Genomic DNA, 14,174 nt, shown 5'->3' with positions numbered 1-14,174 from the left:
ATTGCTCTAATTGGCAATTTGCTCAGGAAGAACTCTCCTGACAACAAACGCGACACATTGAAACAGGTGAATGTTTTGATGACCAAACCACACATCAGAAAATGAAGAAACGGCTACATTTTCTGATGTGTGGTCTAGATATCATATCTTCAGCGACGGTCCTGTGATTCATCGTCTGCAGATGAATGTTATAAATTCTTGCGCATGTCCACTGACAACTGTCAGGCCCAACGCTCTCAATATATGGGCAAGACGACACTATCTCTTTCAAGGCACCAAACAATACAACAACAAGGATCAATTAAGATCACATCATTTCCGCACTGAACCAGAATATCACCAGAGATATCCTGACAAGAAAACCAAAATATATATATATAGCAACAATAAAACCCAGAAAAAGCAAGGCCACTTCACATCAGATATATCCAAGTTCGTCTTTCCTTAGCAGTAACAACGGCAAGGTCTTGAGCCCACGAACAGTCCCAGCCGACCAATCACAATGGAGAGACACATTACCCTGCTGTTCAGCCAATAGGGTCCCCCCGTGCCATCCCAAATCCTTATCCTGATCCCTTCCATGTGCTATATAGTCGTAATGGCTTGGCGCTTTTCCCTTCATAATTCCGTCTCTCAGCCTATAGGTAAGGAGCAGATCCCGCATCTCTAATATTGCCAGGCATATACAGTACCCACTATCACCTTAACACAGGTCGGATTGTAATTTTAAGACACTGAAATTATACATTAAGACCTAATTAATTTTTATATTGACTGAAAACCGACAGAAGCATTTCACTGCTGAAAAGTGCACGATTCTAAGCCAAAAATTATATAAAACTGGTACGAGATATCAGCTAAACTTTACTTAAATTTCTTAATCGGATTAAGTAAAAGAACTTGGAGTAAGGATTGGCTAGGACCTGGAACCAATAAAACATTGCATAAATGTTGCATCTAAGACCATGTGTGTTTGTTATTATTCACATATGAATCAGATGACAATAAATACACTTCAGCTTGATCAGGCCCATGAAGGTCACCATTTGGATTAAGCTCTAAAATATCTTAAAAGTAAACACAGAAGCATAACTAAGTTAATTCTGTGCATTAAGAAACTTAATTTTTATTTTCAAGCAAGTAAACAAGTGAACTAAAGGTTTCGAAAAGAGGGATGTATTGAAGATATTTTAAATATTTATTTACTTATTTATTTATTTATTTATTTATTTATTTATTTATTTATTTATTTATTTATTTATTTATTTATTTATTATTTATTTATTTATTTATATACAAGAAGGTACATTGGGTTTGTGAGAATACATAGCATAGTATTTACAATCTTGTAAAGCCACTAGTACGCGCAGCGTTTCGGGCAGAAACGGAATATTAGCACAATATCAAACACTATCGATTTTAGTTGGATAAACTGTTATCTGGAACAGCAGTTTAGAAAAAGATTACAGATGGGTGGAAAAGTTACAAATAAATATTTAACTTCCTAGGAAGCATTTTTTTTTTTTACGGATAAATGCTTGGGAGTAATTGGACATAATGACGAAAGGACTCGAATGGACTTGTAAGCTTCGTAAATAATTGTTGTTATTCTATTATAGCTTCCAAGAATTCTTCCAAGAAAAACTATCCCTCACGTCCAGGTTTCGTTGCAGGAAGAATGCAAGATCCTCCCGCGTTATCATTGCAACATTGCGCAGTCCAGGTTAATTACCATGTACAATCAAATGCAATGGATTATCAGAGTTTATTATTGATCTGCGCAATATACATAAACATCATTCGTTTATCACCCCTATGTTTACGGCTTGAGTCTTATCCTTTGCTGTGCATTTTGTGTTTAGAATTGCAATGATTTTCCTTAATTCATAAGAAAACTGGTTGTTAGGATGTAAGGCATTAGTTGGCATCTCAGCTGAATCTGTACTGAACATATAAGGCGTCTGATGGACTCAGACGTCCATCAGTAAGTGTTGAAGATCTCCAACTGCTTCAGGTAGTGACAGACTTGCAGCTTACCAAGCTCAACTTGCAGCTAACACAACCAACAATGAACATTAAACCTGTAAGCAATCTGCCCCGCTCTCTTTTCGATTGGAAATGTGTAAAACATTTATGTACAATCAATAATGTACTGGTAGTAATGTCTGGGTTTTTTCCCCTGGGATGAAATATATCATATAGGTCGTGTCGATATATATCTTTTATCTTCCTTCATTTTCTAAAAGTGAAACTCTCTGCTACGACGACAGGTGTTGCTGGTGTTGGTGTGGGTGTTGGGGGCGGTGTTGGGCGCCGCGCAGGTCATCATGACACCCAGAGACTTCCCGGGTCAAAGACGGATGGGTACCAGGAACTTCCGCGGTGGCCACAGCTTCGGCAAGAGAGGCTTCGTGTCTAAACCAATTGCAAGTAAGTAGTGTCTGTCTATCTGTCTATCTCTCTTAAACCTCCTTATATCCTCGCCATTTGCTCACATCAACTTTTAATTTAACATAATATTGTATTTTCTTCAACTTGTTTCTCGCGTTTCACCACACACCTTCGCTTCTTCTGCACAGGACTTTCGTGAGAGGAACAGAATAACAAAAAGTGAAGTTTTAATCCAGCCAGACGGTGCGAGAAGTTCTACTGGACCCGATAGGTATCTCGCCCATAACGTGCAGGAATCACCTCGCTAAGGTCACTAACAGTTACTGGAGCATGGAAAGGAAATGATGCACAGTCTGCTGTACCAACAACCTGGCTGATTGTTAGTATACATAGAGTGGTAATACTAGTGAACTAGTGCTTTGAAACATTAAACCTTACATGCCATCTATAAAATAAACACTTTGACAATTTTGATTATATATATATAATATATATATATATAATATATATATATATATATATATATATATATTATTATTATTATTTTATATATATATATATATATATATATATATATATATATATATATATATATATATATATATATATATATATATATATATATATCGTGATTGAATATGTATTTAAATAATTAAATCCTATCTTGCAACTAATTCAGTGTGAATCTTGTATGTTGATGTTGTATTTTAAGGATTTATTGTAGACAAAAGTACAAACTATTTTTTTTAGTAAGATTAAGTGCAAAAATAGGAAACTTAAGGATTATAAAAATGTATGTTTATAAATAAACGAATAAATCAGCTTTTGTATTTTGTATCATAATGCCAAATATGCCTCAAAATATTAACATTTGTAGTGGTTGCCACCAGTACACCTGGCTACCCAGGTAGCCTCACAATCAGGGTAATTTCTTAGCCCTAGTAGTCTCATAAGTTTGATAGTCTCTCGTAACAGAGAGCCTTCCACGCCAGACACATCGTAAGATAAGGACGTCACGAAATACACTGACAGCTGGTCAATTGTTACTGACAGCTGGTCACTTGTCACTGACAGCTGGTCACTTGTCACTGACAGCTGGTCACTTGTCACTGACAGCTGGTCACTTGTCACTGACAGCTGGTCACTTGTCACTGACAGCTGGTCACTGGGGTGTACTCGCCTCCATATTTCAATAAGCTCTCGAATTTTCTCGTTTTCTTTTGAGTTTATTAGTCATGGGTGCCACGCCGGGGGCTACATACTCAAGATTCGGTCTTACGGAGACTGCATTCCACATTCTGAAAACTTGTTGTAAAAGCTCCTTATGTTTGGGCAACAGAGTAAACTATTTATTATAATAATTTTGGTGTTATTTTCTCTCGGAGGTTTTTTTGTTCCTTTTCCAATCCTCATAACTTTGAATATATCAGGATTGTAACACAGTAGTTATGTCTCTGGTCACTTCCAAAACTGTGTCAAGGTCGTCTTGCAGTCTCCATTATATATTTCATATCCTAATTCTTCTCATAAACTTCACTTATCTGCAAATACGTGTGTTTAAGATTATATTTGCCACTATGAACCTCCGTTTCCTTTCCATGAAGTATTACTTATCCTCTCAAGTGCTATTCAACTTAAAAAAAATCTCAATCCTATATTAGTTTGTAATGCGCATGATGATCGTCATGGTCTTTGTATCTGTCGGTCTTAAACCACTCCAACGAGGCCTTGACCATTGAACAAATAATATAACGACTCTTCAACCTTTCGTCTGAGTCGTAGTAGCAGTAGCGAGTTTAACCATCGTAAAATTAGGACAGAGTCTGCCTTCTAATGACTCGTTGACAGCGCTTAGTGGATTATTAAATACAATTGTGTGTGTGTACTCGCCTAGTTGTGCTTGTAAGGGTTGAGCTTTGGCTCTTTGGTCCTGCCTCTCAACCGTCAATTTGCTGGTGTACAGATTCCTGAGCTTCTCGAGCCCTATCATATCGACATTTGAAACTATGTATGGAGTCAGCCTCCACCACATCACTTCCTAGTGCATTCCATTTACTAACTACTCTGACACTGAAAAAGTTATTTCTAATGTCTCTGTGGCTCATTTGGGTACTCAGCTTCCACTTGTGTCCCCTTGTGCGTGTACCACCCGTGTTAAATAATCCATCCACATGTGTGTGTGTATGTGTTTGATTTTATCCTGCTTGTCCTAGGTGGTCGAAAGATATAGCTTCATATTTTATCCTTTTTTTAAGTAATATTTTTTGGGAAAAAATCAAATTTAGCTTGATAAGAGTCAGTGTTTCCTTGAAGCCCATTCTCGTTGGTTTTGGACGTGCTAACTAAAGGAAATTTCTCATTACTGAGACCATCAATTGCTTTTATGAGTGTGCCTTCTTCTAGACCTGGGGCCAGATTCATGAAGCAGTTACGAACTCTCAGGAAAAGCGCTTGTTGTTGTTGTTTAAGATTCAGCTTCTAGGAACAAAAAGTTCCAAGTAGCACGGGCTATGGTGAGCCCGTAGTAGACTTAACCTGGCACAGGAGCGGGGCTGTAACTTGGAAAAGCTCTAAGGCGTCATGACTATATAGAACTTGATGAGGAAAGAACCCGCAGTGAGTTGGGAGGAAGAGGTGGGGAGGAAAATGGGATACTGGTGGGGAAGAAAAGAAGGGCGATGTTGGATGTTGGTGCAATCACATCCTTGATTCGCCACAACGTACGAAATACAAAGTGCTAACCTCACCGAACCCAGATAACCTTATTAAACATACGGATGCATAGACAGCATGAATATTTCCCCCCTCCAATAGTACATTGAATTTTAACAAATATATCTGCAACAGCAAAATATGAACTGTCATTCACAGCGGCTCTCAAAACTGACGTAATTTCACGATTTCTATTCTTGGGGCCTCGGTTAGATTCGTGCAATTACATAATTTTTTTGGTGACGTAACAACTCATGCGGACGGGCAGACTTTTCATAGTACTTTTTATTGTGTACGTTAGTGACCGTAGCTCACAGAATAAGGCGCATTAGTTAAGATCCAGGGTTGTAGGAGACGGTGAAGGCGGGGTGAGGGGTGAGGGCACTGTATGCTCGCAGGGGAGATTAGCCATTCTGAGGGCGTCGGGGTGAGGCGGTACAACTAGGCTTTTGCTTGATCGAAGGTTCAGTTGGTAGAGAGGAGCTGGGTGTTGTTGTGCTTGAGATTGATGTAGACAGGTTAAGAGGGAGTGTGGAGGCATACAAATACAAATCGAAAGATTTGTCTGGCTTCGAAGATTTGTATGAATCTTCTGGCTTTGTAAGATTTGCATGGCTGGGTTGTGGGGGTCGATAGAGCGAGGGGGGTGGGCTTGGCATAGTACGCTACTTTTCATAATATATATATTGTTGTATTCATAATATATATATTGTATTTATCATATGAATTATGAATACAAATGTATAATAAACTTATGATAGTCTCAATTTATTAGAAATTCATATTTGATCTGAGCTCATCCCTGCCCTTCCCCACAGTACAGTTGATTAAGAGATGCAAATTCCATTCTCACTTACTCCCAAATAGAACAGCTTGGGGGTTACACTCTCGCTTCCCATGACGAAATCCGCAACGTCCTGGTTAATAACATTTCGTATAACGGGATAATCGGTTTTCGAACATTTGAAAAATAGGAGCCTCGCCTCTATCAACTAGGCCAGAGTGCTCACAGCTGCACCTAATTGGGCGCTCCCGTGAGATTACTGGGTGTCCCAAGTGTCCCAAGTGGTGTCACTCCCCTGGGACACCACTTGGGCACTCCGCACCTTCACTCTTGTCAAACAAGATGTAGTTCATAATATCGTGGGAAATAACATTTTATTAACGTGAGTTAATAAAATGCATCGGGGGATGCAAACTCGGAACATTCCAACCATTAGGTGGCCGGCTCTAGTAACCAGTGAGTGTCAAGACACTCAGGCCTGGCCACTCACGTGTCAGAACACCCAGGCCAGGTCACTCACCGTGTGTCACAGTAAACAGTGACGGACCCTGGGGTCATGCAGACAGCTTAAGGATGCCACGTACTTACTCACCGTCATTAAATAGTACTGTTTATGAAGTTGTATCACATATAACCCTAAGATATGAAGTTTAATTGTGCATGACATGTTCAACAAGCTTAAGGATCTCGATAGTTCAATTGGGTTCGTTGTCCGCTCGCAAATCGAGAATCCAGGGTTCTAACCCCGGGGGGGACAGACATAGTTGAACACGTTTTCTATCACCTAATGTCTCTGTTCACCTAGCAGTAAATAGGTACCCGGGAGTTAGTCAACTGTTATGATTTGCATCCAGAGGAGGCTCAGTTGTACGACTTAAGAGGGACCGCGATTTAAGCCTAACATATATTAATATATACACAGGCTGCGTGTCCCCGACAAAATGATTTGTGATAATTGTGTTGTGTGTCAATTATCTACTGCCACAAGATAATGCTTCATAGCCTCAGTAACTATAGTTATTATGACCTGAATTATAGTGAATGTTAACAGCATCCTCACGGTCCAAAATACCTGCCTGAATTATTTAGTTTAGGCTAAGCACTATATGAACTTTGTTAATAAAAAGCTTTAATAACACTAAGTGACTGCAGTAGGCTATCACTGCCGTTGACAGTTCAGATTCAAATCCAATACAAATTAAAACCTTCATAAATGCTTGTACGTTTATAATTAAGTTTACTCAAAATAAGTAAATTATTTACGTAAGAGAAAATCACATTAACAGCATAGCATGTAATAATTCTATTGATATACTGTAGTACTGAGAGGTATTTCTAGATTTAGATTTATACAAACGATAATTGAAAAAATTTAGCTTCTGCGCCTACCGTACTTTCTCTCAGGGGAGTCCATTGCTGACGTCAACCGCTGTTCCAACTCCGCCTCTCACGGCCTCACACAGTCATGCTAATGGGCAGGTGACGCAAGTAGCAGCACGTGCAAATCCTCTTGTATATAGATATTTCTGTACACACACACACACACACACACACACACACACACACACACACACACACACACACACACTGGGGGCCTCGTAGCCTGGTGGATAGCGTGCAGGACTCATAATTCTGTAGCGCGGGTACGATTACCGCACCAGGCAGAAACAAATGGACAAAGTTTCTTTCACCCTGAATGCCCCTGTTACCTAGCAGTAAATAGGTACCTGGGAGTTAGACAGCTGCTACGGGCTGTTTCCTGGGGATGTGTGTGTGTAAGGGAAATATATGTAGTAGACATAATAGAGGAAAATAAATTGGTTAGAAAGGCGGGATCCAAGAGCTAATAGCTCGATTCTGCAGATACAAATAGTAACTACACACACATACAAAACTGACAATGCCAAGAAGAAAAAACGAAAAACAGAGAGTGAAAGAAATAGAGGCCAAAGGACAGAAGAAACCCAGAATAGATACAATAGGGCCAGAAACGAATACATAAACATTAGAAGAGTGTCGGAAACAAACTATGAATTTTATATTACTTTTTTAAACTCCAAATCTACCAAAACTCCAACAAAGTCATATAAGACGCAAAATGACAATGAACAACCAAGTGTCGAAGTTATGAAAATAGGAAGTTGATATATTAAAAAAATATAAAGAAATTTGCAAGGAATTCAACACCAGTTTCCAAGAAGTGTTCACAACTGAGCCTGAACAGCTCCCAGTGCAAGAAGAGGAGGAGGTAGTCTGAGGGGAGAGACTTAAATAGAGAGGTAACAGCAAGGAAGTTAGGAAATAGAACCCTGAACCCTGGAAAGAATAGGAAAACATCACAAGAGGAAAATGAAGTTAACGAACAAGTCAACGTATCACCATGGATGATAAAAGAAGCAGCAGAGACCCTCGGCGTACCTCTAGCATTGATATTTAATGAGTCACTTATAAATTGGGAATTGTCCAACTGCTGGGAGAAGGCAAACATGGTACCAATTTACAAGAAAGGAGATACAGAAGAGGTACTTAACTACAGGCCATTGTCACTAACAAACATTTCTTGTAAAGTGTTAGAAAGAATAAGGATGAGACTAGTTACACACCTGGAGAGAATTAACCATGTAGACAACCAGCAACATGGTTAGCGAAAGGAAATCGTAGTACCTGACAACCCTACTGGAGTTCTATAATAAAGTAATGAAAATAAGACAGAACAGAGAAGGTTGGGTAGAGTGCGTATTTCTGGACTACCAAAAAGCCTTTGATACAGTACCTCACAAGAGACTGTTATACAAACTGGAGATGCAGGCGAGTGAGCGGAAGTTACTAACCTAACATGGGTAAAGAATTACCTAACAGACATAAATAATACTGAGATGTAGCCATTCAAAACACAGAATGGTTAGAATGATCAGACATAAAAAAGGAGCTGCTTCGAATGGGTCAATAAAAGCTGCCTCGTGTGAGGTAATAGGCATTCTGCAGTTTCCTTAATTCTTATGTTATGTTCAGTTACGGTAACCATAAAACATATGGAAGATGGGCAAATAGATGATCGACACGGACGTAAAGAAACCTTTCTTCACCCTGCCACTTGGGCTGGACGGTCTCGCTTCATGCAGGTCGGCGTTCAATCCCCGACTGTCCAAGTGGTTGGGCACTATCCCTCCCATCCCCGTCCCATCCCAAATCCTTATCCTTACTCCTTCTAAGTGCCATATAGCCAATGGCTTGGCACTTATTATTATTATTATTATATTTTTTGTTTGCATTCTACAATGTAAGGGAAGTAAATGGAATGAATTTTAAGAGGAAATAGCAGTCTTCTTAAAGCATTTCCTTTCGCATTTCGTAATATCGGAGCCAGACATGACAAGAAACAATATGTTATTGACTTAGACGACTCACAATTTGCAAAGAAGGAGCCCAGAAGCTGAAGCTCGATTCTTCAAACCCTGTTAAATATGTACTATTATGTGAGTACACATACATGCGTACTTAATAGTCTGCTAAGAGCTCTCAACGAGTCTGCATTCATTAGAAGGCAGACTCTGTCCTGTTTTTACGATGGTTAAGGCCGCTACTGTTGCTACGACTCGGGCGACAGGTTGAAGGGACGTTATATCATTGGTCAAGGCCTTGTTGGTTGGGTTGTTGTGCTGGTGTAACAGGTGGGATGGGGATGTTGTGGCAGGAATTAACGTGTATTTGGGGGATTTTACATGTGTGTGAGAGATTGTCGGTGTATTATCTGTTTAATTATCTCCACCTCTTGTATTTGGGGGATTTTACATGTGTGTGAGAGATTGTCGGTGTATTATCTGTTTAATTATCTCCACCTCTTGTATTTGGGGGATTTTACATGTGTGTGAGAGATTGTCGGTGTATTATCTGTTTAATTATCTCCACCTCTTGTATTTGGGGGATTTTACATGTGTGTGAGAGATTGTCGGTGTATTATCTGTTTAATTATCTCCACCTCTTGTATTTGGGGGATTTTACATGTGTGTGAGAGATTGTCGGTGTATTATCTGTTTAATTATCTCCACCTCTTGTATTTGGGGGATTTTACATGTGTGTGAGAGATTGTCGGTGTATTATCTGTTTAATTATCTCCACCTCTTGTATTTGGGGGATTTTACATGTGTGTGAGAGATTGTCGGTGTATTATCTGTTTAATTATCTCCACCTCTTGTATTTGGGGGATTTTACATGTGTGTGAGAGATTGTCGGTGTATTATCTGTTTAATTATCTCCACCTCTTGTATTTGGGGGATTTTACATGTGTGTGAGAGATTGTCGGTGTATTATCTGTTTAATTATCTCCACCTCTTCCTTCGCTCTCTCTCTCTCTCTCTCTCTCTCTCTCTCTCTCTCTCTCTCTCTCTCTCTCTCTCTCTCTCTCTCTCTCTCTCTCTCTCTCTGTGCTTGACTATGCTCTAACAATCCTGTTCCATAACGATCTCATTATTTCAATATTTAGGCAATCACCAAACAGACCCTGATCAACAACAGCAAAATAATCAACAATTACAGCAACAATAGAGTTGACACAATATAAGTTCTACACATCAAACACTCTAATCCACTTATTAACACCAAGCACATTCTTCCCTGAGCTCAACCAATAGAGAACTGCTATGTGATGCCCCCACCCACCGCCCCAGCCAGCCAATGAGAATGCAGGACAAGATTACCCTCCCATCTGGTCAGGTTCATTGCCTCTCCGCTCACAGCGCTCGTAAGGACTATATATTGCCACATTGGTAATTTGTATTCACTTCTCTACGTTTGAAGGGGATAAGCTTGACTTCGTAAAATTGATCAGACCCATTGTAGGCGATGAGTCTCAATAACCTGGCTAAAGTATGTTGACCAGACCACACACTAGAAGGTGAAGGGACGACGACGTTTCGGTCCGTCCTGGACCATTCACACAATCGACTTGAGAATGGTCCAAGGACGGACCGAAACGTCGTCGTCCCTTCACCTTCTAGTGTGTGGTCTGGTCAACAGACCCATTGTAGTTAACAAACTTTAGAAAGATTATTTCTGTCATGTAATACCCAAGTGAAGAAAAACCTCAGGACAGAGAGAAGCTTCATCATTTGTAACATTCAGTTATGTGCAAAGACACTTGTCTAAGGACAGAGAATAGGATACTTCTCTACTATTTACTTCCTTCTTTGAGACTATGAATTTTTCACAAGCATGCTAGAGCTGGTGCTTTCATTGGCAGAATTAGTGAGGGCCTCTTAACCTTAGAGAAGAGAATAAACGGCACTTGTTCATTGTTACTCCTACTACTAAAACTTTGTTATTGATTTATTATACAAAATAATTATTTAATAAAAAGGAACACATTAAGAAACTGTGACCCGAAACGCTATGCGTGTTAGTGGGTTCACAAGAATGTTAACATTTCATTGCAATGTAATCTCATTAACCCAATGCACCTTTGTGTATTTATTTATATAAATAAATAATTACTTTACATACCTTAGATTTCTTCATGATCCTCAATGTTACACTAAATCAGATTAAACACTTACGCCTGTGTGGATAAGTCAGCATTCATATAAACTTTGAAAATATTAAACAAAAAAAAATTCATATAATTGTATTTTGACTGATATTATGCGAAATTTAACCTTAAATATGTCACTAACATGATTATAATTTTCAGCAGACTAAATATATTTAACAAAATCAATGGGTTACATTGGTATATTAACTCGATATTATTACACACTAAAGATGAGGTCTGCCTAAATATTGTGAATCTAAATTTGAATTAAAAAAAAAATCTATTTAAGCAATGTTCCGGAAAGAGGCTAAGCTGTGAATCATAGAAAACGGTCCCTATAGTCTGACGATCAGTGCAAGACTATTGTATACAGTTAAAAATATAATCTTACTAATATTTACTTAATAGATTTTTGTGTGTTCATAGTTTGTTCCGCACATCTGTATCCTTGCTTTCAAACTAATTTTATAGAATATATAAAGCTTTTGTTATTTTCAATTTTAATTCATTGTTCCGCTGTATTCTCTCCCCATATTGGTAACTGTCATCCATTTATTTGTTTTATTAATGACACCCCCTTTACATCTACAAAGAGAGATTGTAAGTTTAGTTTTCATAATATTACTTTCATAGATATCCTTACAATTTATCGAGGTACCATGTATACATATATGACTAAGTTTTCCGTACAAGAGCGTTGCCCTGACAGAGTAACTCCAGAATCCTAAGTAAACAAAGTTAATTAGAATTAAATTAGAATAGGAATGTATTGTATTTAGTAAGATTATCAGATATTCACGTGGTAGCGATCACCTCAGCTTGCACGTCAGCTTCAGCCAACCATTGACGTCATATATGACCATTAAGTTTGTGAATATAACTTTCACACATTCAACATGCTCGTCGCGCCTCACCATCACCGCTAAATGTCGTAACACATCGGAATTTCTGATGTGTTCCTAATTTTTAAATAACGGGTTCCGAGTTACCTGTTTATTGTGCGATTTAAAATAATATAATATATGAATTAGCCTGATTTATAAGTTGCAGAATAAGGATTCAGACTCGACTGAGAATGATTTGAACACAAATTATATTAAGTCAATTACTGAAATATTAATGTTATAGATTATCTTCTTTTTAGATAAAAATATATATGTACATCTGCATAGCGGTAGTTTTAGTTGTAGTAATGGTGGTGATGGTATTGGAAGTGAAGGTAATGGTGGTGGTTTTAGTCGTGATGGTAATGGTGATAGTGGTGATGGTGGTAGTATTGATTATGGTAGTGTTAATGGTGTAATTAGCAGTGGTGGTGGCACTGTTCGTGATGCTGTGGCGAGGCTAACTATCGCCAGTTAGAAAGCATTAACTACGGTACTCATGCCACGGCAGACATTACAAAAATATCTGCCGTGGCATGATCTATCCTACTATCTATCCTATTTTTAGCTAGTATTGAGATGCATGACTAAAATACTGCCGATTTCTACGAGTGACCTCGGATGTCGGGACGGGACCAAGGGTACGGTGGGCATTTCCTTTCTGTGTAGCTAAACTAATGCGTGGGGGAATGGAAGCTGATCGCCCTTGAGTCCCTTGCTGTTTTGATAAACCAGGAACCCAATTACTTGATAAAGCCTTTTTCACGTTCAACATAGACCCAAGGATCTATAATCCTAGAGGGACTAAGTTTAGGTTGTTCAGATCCCTGCAGGCGATGAGTCACAATAACGTGGCTGAAGTATGTTGACCAGACCACACACTAGAAAGTGAAGGGATGACGACGTTTCTGTCCGTCCTGGACCATTCTCAAGTCACAATCGACTTGAGAATGGTCCAGGACGGACAGAAACGTCGTCGTCCCTTCACCTTCTAGTGTGTGGTCTGGTCAACATACTTCAGCCACGTTATTATGACTCATCGCCTGCATGCATGTAATATATTTCCATTTAATCACTCTATAGGGTTAGCAGAGAGAAGAAATGTCTGAATGTTCGAGATTGAGGGTCAGATGGTTGAAGCTTCATTCAATTTTGTCCAGTAATTACTGTTGGGTACGTATTAAATATGGACAAATCGAGATTGGTAATTATCAAGAGGAAGCGCTAAGCCATTACGAGTGTAAGGGTACTTTGAAGGGTTGAGGATAAGGATTTGGAATAGGACAGAGTGAAGGAATGGTGCCCAACCTCTTGGACGGTCGGGGATTGAACGCAGAGCTGCAAGAAGATTGACTATCGCTCTACTGTCCCAACATATTTTTACTACTTAAGTTCACACTGCGTACACGATGTTTACTAACATGATGGAGAAGCAGGAGTGGTCAGCAGTAGTGAAGAGGGAGTACAAGCTGGTTGTAGTGGGCGGAGTGTTATAACTTACTAAATATCAAACTAGTTAAGAGTTGAGTTAAATGGAGACCAGGACTCGGCACCAGGAAATTCCTCTTCTACGTAGAGTCTGGATGATTCATCCAAGCTGGATATTAATATGAAAGATAATCAGGCTGAGCCTTCTGGAGACTATTCATGGTTCTTTCTCTTGTTCGCAATACGTGCAGTTTGCATGAACGTTTCATGGTTCACATCGAGAGTGAGTGGGATTAGCTACTATCTTAAACTCCTTGTTCACATCTGGGAAGAGTGCAATTTCATCCTGTTAATTAGACCGATCCTTCACACAAGTCAAGAATTGATGAAATTAAATCACTACGATTATAGTCTAGTCAATATTAATTTTCTGATGTTGATTTTGAAT

General features: G+C 39.0%; 1 long non-coding RNA gene across 1 annotated transcript; it reads left to right on the top strand.

Annotated features, from left to right (window-relative positions):
• The first annotated feature begins 1,966 nt into the window (after positions 1-1,966).
• LOC123745019 (uncharacterized) lies at positions 1,967-2,860 on the top strand. The gene is made up of 3 exons (XR_006771287.2): positions 1,967-2,083; positions 2,271-2,430; positions 2,580-2,860. It is a non-coding gene; the product is annotated as an uncharacterized lncRNA (long non-coding RNA).
• Positions 2,861-14,174: the final 11,314 nt, after the last annotated feature.

This window comes from Procambarus clarkii, chromosome 57 (assembly GCF_040958095.1).
Source record: "Procambarus clarkii isolate CNS0578487 chromosome 57, FALCON_Pclarkii_2.0, whole genome shotgun sequence".
In the NCBI taxonomy this organism is placed as follows: domain Eukaryota; kingdom Metazoa; phylum Arthropoda; class Malacostraca; order Decapoda; family Cambaridae; genus Procambarus; species Procambarus clarkii.
This window is presented reverse-complemented; position numbering and strand designations above follow the sequence as displayed.